The sequence below is a fragment of the Aotus nancymaae genome, unplaced genomic scaffold (assembly GCF_030222135.1).
Source record: "Aotus nancymaae isolate 86718 unplaced genomic scaffold, 86718_ANA_hifiasm-v0.15.2.pri h1tg000028l, whole genome shotgun sequence".
NCBI lineage: Eukaryota > Metazoa > Chordata > Mammalia > Primates > Aotidae > Aotus > Aotus nancymaae.
The window spans coordinates 14,163,414-14,174,458 of record NW_026988441.1 but is presented as its reverse complement, the minus strand read 5'-3'; the positions used below and the strand labels follow the sequence as shown (position 1 = coordinate 14,174,458).

The 11,045-nt window shown below is 42.2% G+C and overlaps 1 protein-coding gene and 1 pseudogene across 2 annotated transcripts in view; both read right to left on the bottom strand.

Moving 5' to 3' along the window:
• Positions 1–11,045, bottom strand: part of LOC105723400 (galectin-4-like) — a 135,497-nt gene that overhangs the window by 81,940 nt on the left and 42,512 nt on the right. The gene's annotated exons all lie outside the window — the stretch shown is intronic.
• LOC135276817 (galactoside-binding soluble lectin 13-like) lies at positions 128–3,684 on the bottom strand (annotated as a pseudogene).

Genomic DNA, 11,045 nt, shown 5'->3' with positions numbered 1-11,045 from the left:
CCACTTCCTCTTTCCCCCTCTTAAAGCAAGAACAAAATCATGTGAGGTTTGGTGCTGTTTTAATGACCAAGTGTAGGGGGAAGAGGTGAGGAGGGATTATTTTGTTAGCAGGCTCTGGGAATTCCATGGTCATGTAGAAAGAGGGATTTCTTAACAATGAGGAGTGTGATTATCTTCCTCAATTGCAGACAAGCACTCTGGTCAGGGAGACGTCTCCCCACACTTCCACCATATTCACAAATAGTGACGGGATTCGGTGAAGAAAGTTGTAAATGCGTTGGCCATTTACCATTACCTATAGGAGGAAAAATGCATCAGAAAGACAGTTTGCCACCAAACAAGTTTTCAGCCTCCTCTCCACTCTCCCTTAGTACCAATTATATTCCCCAAGAAAACTCCTAGTTATACAAGTGAACCTGTGCTCATTTAAGACAGTTGCTCACTTTATTTCTAATGTTTCCTCTCATTTCTGTCATGAAGTTCTACACTCTGTGTCACACAGTCCCTGTTCACTCAGCCTCCCTTCTAACCTGGAAGATCCCCATCATCAAGGAATGTGTCTCAGGAACTTGAGACCCTGCATCTCTCACAGGGCCTGTCGCAGGGTAACTGCTCGACCATGTTCATTGAATGCATACCTTTCAGTTACATGAACTGTGACTGCATTTCACTACTGATGGCAGTTTCTCTTTGGAGAAACTTACATCTGAGGTAATAGTGGCAAAGAATGGAACCCAGTGTTCTTAGAGAGTTAAAGGAGGACAGATATAAAACACATAATATTGTCTTCAACAACTTTTTTTTTTTTGAGAAGGAGTTTCACTCTTGTTGCTCAGGCTGGAGTTCAATGGCATAATCTTGGCTCACTGCAACTTCTGCCTCCCAGGTCCAAGCAATTCTCCTGCCTCAGCCTCCTGAGTAGCCGGAATTACAGGTATGCGCCACCACGCCCATCTAATTTTGTATTTTTAGTAGAGATGAGGTTTCTCCACATTGATCAGGCTGGTCTCAAACTCCCAACCTCAGGTGATCCTCCCAAAGTGCTGGGATTACAGGCATGAGCCACTGTGCCTGGCCATCGTCAAAAACTTCTATGCATAGGGAAAGATCCCTCACTTGAATCTGAATAAAATGTGAATCTTTTGGCCTACTCACTAGAGAAGGCCAGAAAGTATGGATATATTTTTTTTATATTGAGACCATAGAGAAAGTCTCCTTATCAGTACTAATTTATCAAATTTAAAATGCACACATTTTGAACCAGTTTTTCATTTTTTAAAAATTATCTACCAATATAAGCCTAAGGAGGTTGGTAATCACAAAAGGTTTGATTAGAAAGCGTAACACAACATCATTTGTGAGAGCAAAATACTGAAGACAACTTTAATGCCCCAAAAGGGGTCAAGTTCAATAATTTTGGGTAAACTTTTCAAAGCAATATTATGCAGTTTTTACAAACTGAAGCAGCACCATGGATTGATATCTTCAAGATACATTCTTTGACAACGAATCAACTTAGTTCCTAAAGCGTAATGTGTAGAGCAACTTTTACCAGGATTTGCTTAAAAACAAATAAAATCGTAGACATATCTATATGCTTCCATAGGAAAATATTTCCTCTGAAGGGCTGGGAACAGTGGTTTATGCCTGTCATCCCAGTATTTTGGGAGGCCAAGGTGGGCAAATGAAACAATGTCAAGAGTTCAAGACTGGCCTGGCCAACATGATGAAACCCTGTCTCTACTAAAAATACTTAGTTGTGGCATGCTTCTGCAGCGGGAGGCTAAGGCAAGAGAATCGCTTGAATCTGGGTGGTGGCAGTTACAGTGAGCTGTGATCATGCCACCGCACTCCAACCTGGATAGGAAAGTGAGATTCTGTCTCAAAAAATAAGATAAGATAAAGTAAAATAAAAAGATTCTTTCTGAGGGAGAGCAGAGCTCTGATAATGTTGCTCTTATGAGTAGAACTGGGGTCAAAAAGTGAGACAAAGACATAATTTTTGAATGATTAAAATGACTTTTTTCTTAAGTATATTGTGTACAATCAGCTAAATGAAAATTTAAATAGTAGCATACGTAGAAATGATCACTATGGGAAAAGACAGAGGAGATTTTCCACTTTGGAAGAAACGGCAGGTGAGATGACCTTGACCTTGGTTAGATTTGGGAAAGAGCTGAGGATGGCAGTGCAAGCTGAGGGCGCTCTGTGATGAGGACTTGAAACAGGAGTAGTTACGGGAGATGGGCCCCAAGAGACTGGTGGGGCCAGGTCAGTGAGAGCTGCCTCCTGCTCTGGGAGCCCACAGAGGCTGGATGCTGAAAGTTCCTGGGGTGCTCACCTTGTATTCATCATAATGCACATAGATGCACAGCTCAAATGATTTGCCATCCTCAAAGGGCACAGAAATTCACCTACAGCTGTGGGTCATTACTGAGGGCAAAGCACACAGCAGGTTGGGCAGGTCCCTCCCTTGCGCAAACACACACTCAACACACACACAAATCCCTTCCCTCCTTTACCCAGGGCAAAAGTCTCCCTGATGATACTGCAGGCCTGATCCCTGTGGGGATGCTTCAGCTCCTCATGCCTCCAGACAGAGAAATGCTGTTCTCCTCATTTCCAGATGAAAATTGAGCCCCAGTCACTGACCTGGGCCTATGATTTGTTCATTCCCTGAAAGTTCTTTGCCCTTTGATAAAGCCACAGCCCCAACCCACTGAGTGTTCTCCTCCCCTAGGCCCCATGGCTGGCCCACATGCAGCTGCTGCAGATCTCATGTCGGGTGCTGGAGGGTCTCCAGGACCTGCACCTGCATGAAGCCTCCATCCTGCCAACTAGACATTTCCACATCATTCACACATAACATCAAACCCTTAGCAAATATTCTCCCTTCTCCTCCACTCCCTCCATTGGACCGTGGAGTACTCACAGAAAAGAGAGTTTCGGTATCCCTGTGATTATCACGCAGGAACAAATAGACAAGGACACAGGATGTTTGTATGGCACCTGCCAGGGTATTTGAGAGTGAATTAGAGGTGCAGTCAGGTGCAGCCACCCCTCCTGTAACAGATTCCCATGAACTCTAGTTCAAAGGGCAGACTCTGAGGCCTCCCCCTTTCACTTTTCCACAGTCAAGGCCTCATATTCCTGAAGATATGGTGGACCCATACATAAGAGCAAGGGTTCAGGAGCCAGGATGCCTGGATTCCGGTCCTCATTCTGCCTCTTACTAGCAGTACATCTTATATCTGTTACTTGAACTCTCCTTGCTTCATTTTCCCCAGCACAAGGCGGATTATCAGGAATTCCTACTTTGTAGGATGTTCTTCATAATAGAGGAGTTAATATATGTAAAACTTTTACCCTAATCCTTGGCATGTGTAGGGCCTGTTAGGAGTGACCTAACAGAATAGGGGAGTCCTCCTGAAACACTGACCTGCTTTCATTTTCAAGAAAATGAAAACAAGACTTGAGGATGTAAGAATTCAAAAATTCACTCCAGTAAAAAACAATGCTTGTTAAAAGAGAAAGGGAAATAATGAAAGAACAGGAAACCCCTGTGTGTGGGATGCACATGCATCACAATCGTCAAGGGCCATGGACGTCCTTCCCAGAAGGGGCCACATTGCTGAGAGCACAGCCCCAGGACTTGCACAAATGAAGCCTGTGGGTCAGGGACATAACTGGAGGGAATGATTGATTTCTACGACGACTACAAGTGGTTGATGATTTTTCTGTATTTTTGAGATAGGGTCTTGCTCTGTCACCCAGGCTGACACGCAGTGGTGCAATCATAGCTCACTGAAACCGCAAACTCCTGGGCTCCGGTGATCCTCACACACCTGCTCCCTCTTGAGTAGCTGGGGTTAGGGTGCCTGTCACTCTGCCACTCTGATATTTAAAGTTTTTTAAAGAAAGGATCTCACTATGATGCCCAGAGTGGTCTCAAACTTCTGGCCTCAAGTTATCCTCCCATCTTTGCCTCCCAAATTGGTGGGATTATAGCCATGAGCCAGTGAACCCAGCTGCTTTGTTGATTAATATCCACTGTAAGCTCTGCCTGAACTGAGACTAAACTTGTTCCTTCATGGGTGGAGGAAAAAATTTAGTTTCAGTTCACACAGAGCTTACAGTGGATATTTTGCGTTATTCAGTCTCTGAAACCACAGCCTCTAATGTCCTTCCCTAGCAAATCAGTATCTGCACACCCTCCTGTCCCAAGATGGGAAGAACAGGCTGTGTTGGGAACAGGGAAGCCGAGTCTCGAAGGCGAAAGCCAGAGATAACTCTGTGCAGACCCCACCTGAGGAACCATCACCCCCTAGTCTGCATTCCTCTTCCTCACTCTTACTGGGAAGAGATATCTACTGATCATACATTCCACTCTCATAAGTGATCTAAAACAAGTCCTCGATAACTCACAATCCCCAAGATCCCCACCAGTTAAGCCACCTGGGATCCACATTGACACATATAAAAAGACACACACCTGCTTTATCAGAGGTACTGCTGTGTAGGGAAGAACCTTCACATGCACAGAAGGCTACATGCATGTTCCCAGTTCAAGACCCAGTCACATCCCAGCACACACACACACAGACAAACAGAACCATGCCACTCACTGAGTCACACGCACCTGCTCCCCATGCATATAAAGATGCTCATGCAATGGTCTGGCAGTGATCACACACACACTCATATCACAGACAGGAAGACAAAGTGCGCTCACCCCCTTACACTCACACACACACCTGCACATCCCGGTTGGCCGTCCACCTCCCACCTAAAGTCACATCATCTCAGCAGAGTTCACTCTCATCAGATACCATCACATGCTCACAGAGGGTTACACTGGTCCAGGGTCCACAGCCCACACCCCACAAGCATCTCAGATACCATAGCCTCAGGTTTGCTCTTCCACACACCCACAACTCTCAGTAAAGCATTCACAGAAGGAATGCTCATATTTTCATCTCATAACAGCTCTCCTGTTTCTTTTTTCGTTTATGTGACTTGAGATTATTGAAGGCTGTGCCTTTTCAACTCACGGTTAGTGATGACATTGCCGTCTTCCGGGGGACTCTTCGAAATTCTGTCTGGTCTTCTGTGTGAATCTCTGAGTTGCAGCATTTAAATGATCCCTTTCAGCCCCGCCCTCTGGCTTCATTCCAGATTCCATGCTCCTCCAAGCAATCTTTCCTTGAAGCATGAGAAAGGCTCAGATGTCAGGAGGAAACTCAGTCACAACCATAGCGGTTTGCAGGTCTGTGTCTGTAATGCACAGAAATTAAGGTCTGGGAGGTATTAGGCTGTGGTTGGGTTACCAGGGAAATGCATACATAAGGATGATGGAGTGAGGGGTAGTGATTGAAAATCCCAGACTTTGTGCCTCTCAGGCCTTTTCTCTACTATGCAGAATCTACCCAGAAGGTGTACATTTTCTCAATTTGTACAATGGGTAAAAACAAAAAGTTGGGGCATCTGGGGAGAGATGTTAGCCCTAGAAGGTAATTCTTCTCTTTGCCTTTTAAGGTTCTGGGAGAGGACTGACCTTGATCCTCGGATCTGGGGAGAGAAGCAGAGAAGGTTCTTTCCTGAACGTGCCCCACACTAGATCCCTTGGCTCGGCCAGGTGAGGGCCACTCTCATCTGTCTGTCACACACCTGGGCTCTAAATACACCCTCTCCTTTCTCTTGGAGTCCATGGAAATCAAAGTTTCAGAGATACTGTTTCTCCTGCAGATTCTAGAAGAAAGGTAAAATTTGTTTTTTTGTTTTTTGTTTTTTTTTTTAATTTATTATAGGTTCAGGGATACATATGCAGATAAACTCACATCATGGGGTTTGTGGTACACATGATTTCTTCACCTGGGTACTATGCAGAGTACTGAATAGTTATTTTTTCTGCTCCTATCCCACCTTTTACCCTCTACCCTCAAGTAGGCCCCAGTGTGTCTTGTTCCCTTCTTGGTGTCCATGAGTTTCATCATTTAGTTCACACTTATGAGAATATGCAGTATTTGGTTTTCTGTTCCAGCATTAGTTTGCTAAGAATAATTGACTCCAGCTCCATCCACGTTCCTGCAAAAGACATAATCTCATTTTTTAGGACTGCATAGAATTCCATTGTGTACATGTACCACATTTTCTATGTCCAATCTGTCCTTTTTGGGCATTTGGGTTCATTCTGTGTCTTTGCTATTATGCATAGTATTGCAATTAACATTCATGTGCGTAAGTCTTTATGGCAGAATGATTTCTATTCTTCTGGGTATACACCAAGTGATGGGATTGCTAGGTTCAATGGTAGTTCTGTTGTTAGCTCTTTGAGGAATCACCACACTGCATTCCACAATGGGTGAACTAATTTACACTGTCACCAAACAATGTGTAAGTGCTCCCTTTTCTCCACAATCTTTCCAGCATCTGTTTGTTTGTTTGTTTGTTTTTTTAATAAGAATCTTTCTGACAGGTGTGAGATGGTATCTCATTATGGTTTTGATTTGCATTTCTCTAATGTTCAGTGATGTTGAGCTTTTTTTATATGTTTGCTGGCCACCTGTATGTCTACTTTTGAAAAGTGTCTGTTCCTGTCTTTTACTCATCTTTTTCTGTTGTTTTAAGATAGGTCTCACTCTGACACTCAGGCTGGAGTGCTGTGGCACCACCTTGGCTCACTGCAATCTCTGGCTCCTGGGCTAAGGTGATCCTCCCAGCTCAGCCTTTTATATAGGTCAGACTGCAGGCGCATGTCACCATGGTAGGCTAATTTTTCCATTTTTAGTAAAGATGGGTTTTTGCCATGTTACCCAGCCTGTTCTCAAATTCCTGGGTTCAAGTGATCCACCAGCCTTGGCTGCCCAAAGTGCTGAATAACAGGCATAAGTCACTGTGCCAAGCCCTTTGCCCACTGTTTTATGGGCTTGTTTCTTTCTTGTAAAGTTGTTGAAATTTCTTATAGATGCTGGATATTAAATCTTCTTCAGATAAATACTTTGAAAATATTTTCTTCTATTTTGTAGGCTGCTTACTCTGCTGATACTTTCCTTTGCTGTTCAGAAGCTCTTTACTTTAATTAGATCCCATTTGTCAATTTTTGCTTTTGTTGTGATTTCCTTTGACATCTTCATTACAAAATCTTTGCCCATGCCTATGTCCTGCATGGTACTGCCTAGGTTGTCTTCCAGGGTTTTTATAGTTTGGGTTTTACATTGAAGACTTCAATCTATCTTGAGTTGATTTTTGTATATGGTGTAAAGAAGGAGTCCAGTTTCAATATTCTGCATATGGCTATCCTGTTCTCCTAGCATCATTTCTTGAGTAGGGTGTTGTTTTTCCATTGCTTGTTTGGTCGGCTTTGTTGAAGATCAAATGGTTATAGGTGTGCAGCCTCCTTTCTGGGCTCTCCATTCTTTTCCATTGGTCTATGTATCTGTTAATACCATGCTGTTTTGGTTACTGTAGCCTTGTAGTATAGTTTGAAGCTGAGTAATGTGATGCTTACAGCTTTGTTGGGTTTGCTTAGAATTGCCTCAGTTATTTTGCCCTTTTTTTGTTCCATATGAATTTTAAAATATTTTTTAATTCTGTAAAGAATGTCTTTCATTCTGTCAAGAATAGTTTTTTTCTAATTCTGTGAAAATGCCTAGTTTGATAGGAATAGCATTGCATCTGTAAATTTCTTTGGGCAGTATGGGTGTTTTAATGATATTGACTTTTCTTATCCATGAGCATGGAATATTCTTCCATTGCTTCGTGTCATCTCTGGTTTCTTTGAGCAGTGTTTTGTCATTCTCATTGTAGGGATCTTTTACCTCCCTAGTTAACTTTATTTTTAGGTATTTTATTCATTTTATGGCAATTGTGAATAAAATTGCATTCCTGACTTGGCCCCATGCTTTGCTGTTTTTGGCAAATAAGAGTTCTAGTGATTTTTGCATATTGATTTGGTATTCTGAAACTTTGCTAAAGTTGTTTACCAGCTTAAGGGTCTTTTGGGTGGAGAGTATAGGGTTTCCTATATATAGAATCATGATATCTGCAAACAGGGATGGTTTGACCTCACTCTCTATGCGGATGCCCTTTCTTTCTCTCTCTTGCTGGATGATCTGGCCAGGACTTCCCATACTATGTTAAACTGGAGTGCTGACAGAGGTCACTGAGGAAATTGTGGTTTGAAAATCCAAGTTGAATTTCTGCTTCATTCATCATGGAGATTTTGACTATGATCTATCAAATACAATACCAAACAAAATGAAACAAAACAAAACAAAACAACGTTCCTCTCTTATTCTGTCACATTGGCCCCTCATTTGCAAATACAGGGCTCAATGCACCAATGCTCAGCACCACGGACAGCGCCCCAGGGCAAACAGCTTTGAGGGACTTGGTTACCAAGGACAGTATTATCACAGAGTAGATTTATTCTGTGGGAGGCTTCAACAAAAACCGAAAAGCCTAAAATCCTTTGAGAATGAACGCTTTAGAGTCCAGGAATGACTTTCTAGGCTTTGAGCAATGCTGTATTTGCTAAGGAATTTGGGTGGAGGAGCATGAAAAAGAAGTTGAGTAGGTCCTCAGAGGCAATTCAAAATTTCTTTGTTGAACATTGACTCCTGAATTCTATGTCATTTCTTTGTATCTGAGATGTCATTTTGTCCACCATGAGCAAAGTAGTATCTGAGATTAAAAAAGTTGTAACAAATGGCCTATGTGAACTAAAATGAGCTGGTGAGTATCAGTCAAGAAAGGGGAGTCACTGTGCGTGTTGCAAGGCCAGCATGTAAGAATCTATAGGTTATTCAAATAAAATGGGTGTCACCCAGGGGCAAGCAGATATGAAATCAAACTCATGTTTTGCTCAGGAGGTCACAGGCCTCAAGACAGTTTTTATCCACTCAGAGCAAGAATTGCCTAATTTGCCAAGAAATTATTTCCATGTTGGTGATGGGGTCTATAATCCATTATCAAATAGAGAAGTGACCAAGGCTGTGACAGGGATGGTGTAAGGAGGAGAGTGTTTCTAATCAGAACCTGAGAATTTCCTGTGACTGGAGAGGGAATTTCAGCCCATACTGGAAAGAAACAACAGAGAAAGGCATGAAGGGTGTAATTCACTGTGCAATGACACCTCCAGGTATCTAGATGTTAGGTTAAAGAAGCGGTACAGATAGAAACATATCCATGAGTAAGGCTGGAGTTGAACATGCTGTGACAATGAACGTTAGTAAAGACGATGATGATGATCAAAATGATGCCTGAGATGAGCCCAGCAGAAAGAGGCTATTTGATGAAACCCTCTTCAATCTGACTTTTAGGGAATATGTTGTTTACTTTCTCCTTAGTGATTCTCCATTTGTACTATGAAGCAGATAATCACAGATCCTGTAGAGGAAAAAGGGCTGTTATTCTGCCATCTTGGTAAACGCTCTAAGAAGCTAAAAATGGAAGATAAAGCCAATTGCTTCACGAAGACATTCCCAGATAAAATGAAAATAGGGTCTTGTTGGTTTTCTCAGAATATGGCCCATGACTGTGGCCTATTTTCTTTTCTGTACTTTGTTGAATTTTTAAATTTATGTACAAAGAGCTAACATGGTTTCTTTCATTGGGTGGATGCCTTGGTTATCCATTCAAGGGAGACATATCTTACTCTAACTTAATGAAATGTATATTTTTAAGTACTTATGAAAACACTGGGGGCACATATTGAGGCAGTATTTCTGGAACAGATCATGCTGGTTTGAGCAGATAGGACAAGAGTGTGAATCCAGGCTGAATTTTCATAAGTGGTTCCAGTAGAGATGCTGGTGACCCTCTTGCTTCCCGGAGTGCAACGAGGCAAAAGGTGCCATTTATTATCTTTTGCCCTTCTAAAATAGGTGCGTACACTGCACTTTCTATGTCTACTTCAGTCTTGTATGTTTGATTTGTATAGGGCAAATAATGTATCCCTTTAGTGCATATGTTAAAAGAAAGTGCATGTGATAATTTGTAGTAAACTCATGCACATGTGATAGTAATTGAATGATAAGATGCTGGACTTCAAAATGATCCTGTTCTTTTAATTGTATTGCCTTCAGTGGTTCCTTATAGGGTTCATATTTTTGGTATGTGGGAAGTGTGTAAGCCCATATACACACTTACACATGTAAGTTTGGAACTGAGTGAAAATAGTTTCCAAGGATGACCCCTTAGGACCACAAGTCAAAATAACCACAGCTTGTGGATTACTCTTCGTTTGATATGGGCTGCCTGTGTCACTCACGTTGATCAATGTAATGTCTTAGAAGTGACACTGTCTACCTTTCAAAGTAGGGTGCTATAATGCCCTGCACCTTCTCCTTGAGCCGTTTGGAAAACTTTGGTTGGTGGAAGGTAATAACCATTCATTAAGTCCAAGAGCCATGAGACTCTCATGATTTTTGGAAAATCAAGGCATGAATGGAAAGGTGAGACAGGGAAGGAGATAACCAGCCAGCTCCCAGATGTTCACCCAGCCCTAGTGTTGAGTAAGACACGAGTGAAGCATCCCCTGGAATACCAGCCTACAGATCCTTGGAAACCATGACTCCCACCACATGATCTACCACCCACATGAGTCCAGTAAACCAGAAAAGTTAAGAGAGATCAGAATAAATGGTTGCTTTCAGCCAATGTGTGTTGTGAGGTTTGCTGTGCTGCAATGCCTAAATGTAATGGCAGCAAAGCAAGGTCTCATCACTGTGTCTGTGTGTATGAATTGTGTCTATTCCAAAAATGAACTATATATTTTCTGATCTAAAAACTATGATCACATGTTTCCAAAAAGAAATCCCAGAATTCCATCCACATAAATTGGAAAAATCTTGCAAGTATTTAGAAACAAGAACAATCAGGATCATTCAAGGGAAATCATTAAACTCCAGCGATTCTCTAACTATTGCTTGGAGTGAAATTTTTATATGGGAAATTTGTTATTTATTTATTTTTTTGAGACAGAGTCTCACTCTGTCGCCCAGGTTGGAGTGCAGTGGCATGATCTCAGCTCACTGCAACCTGTG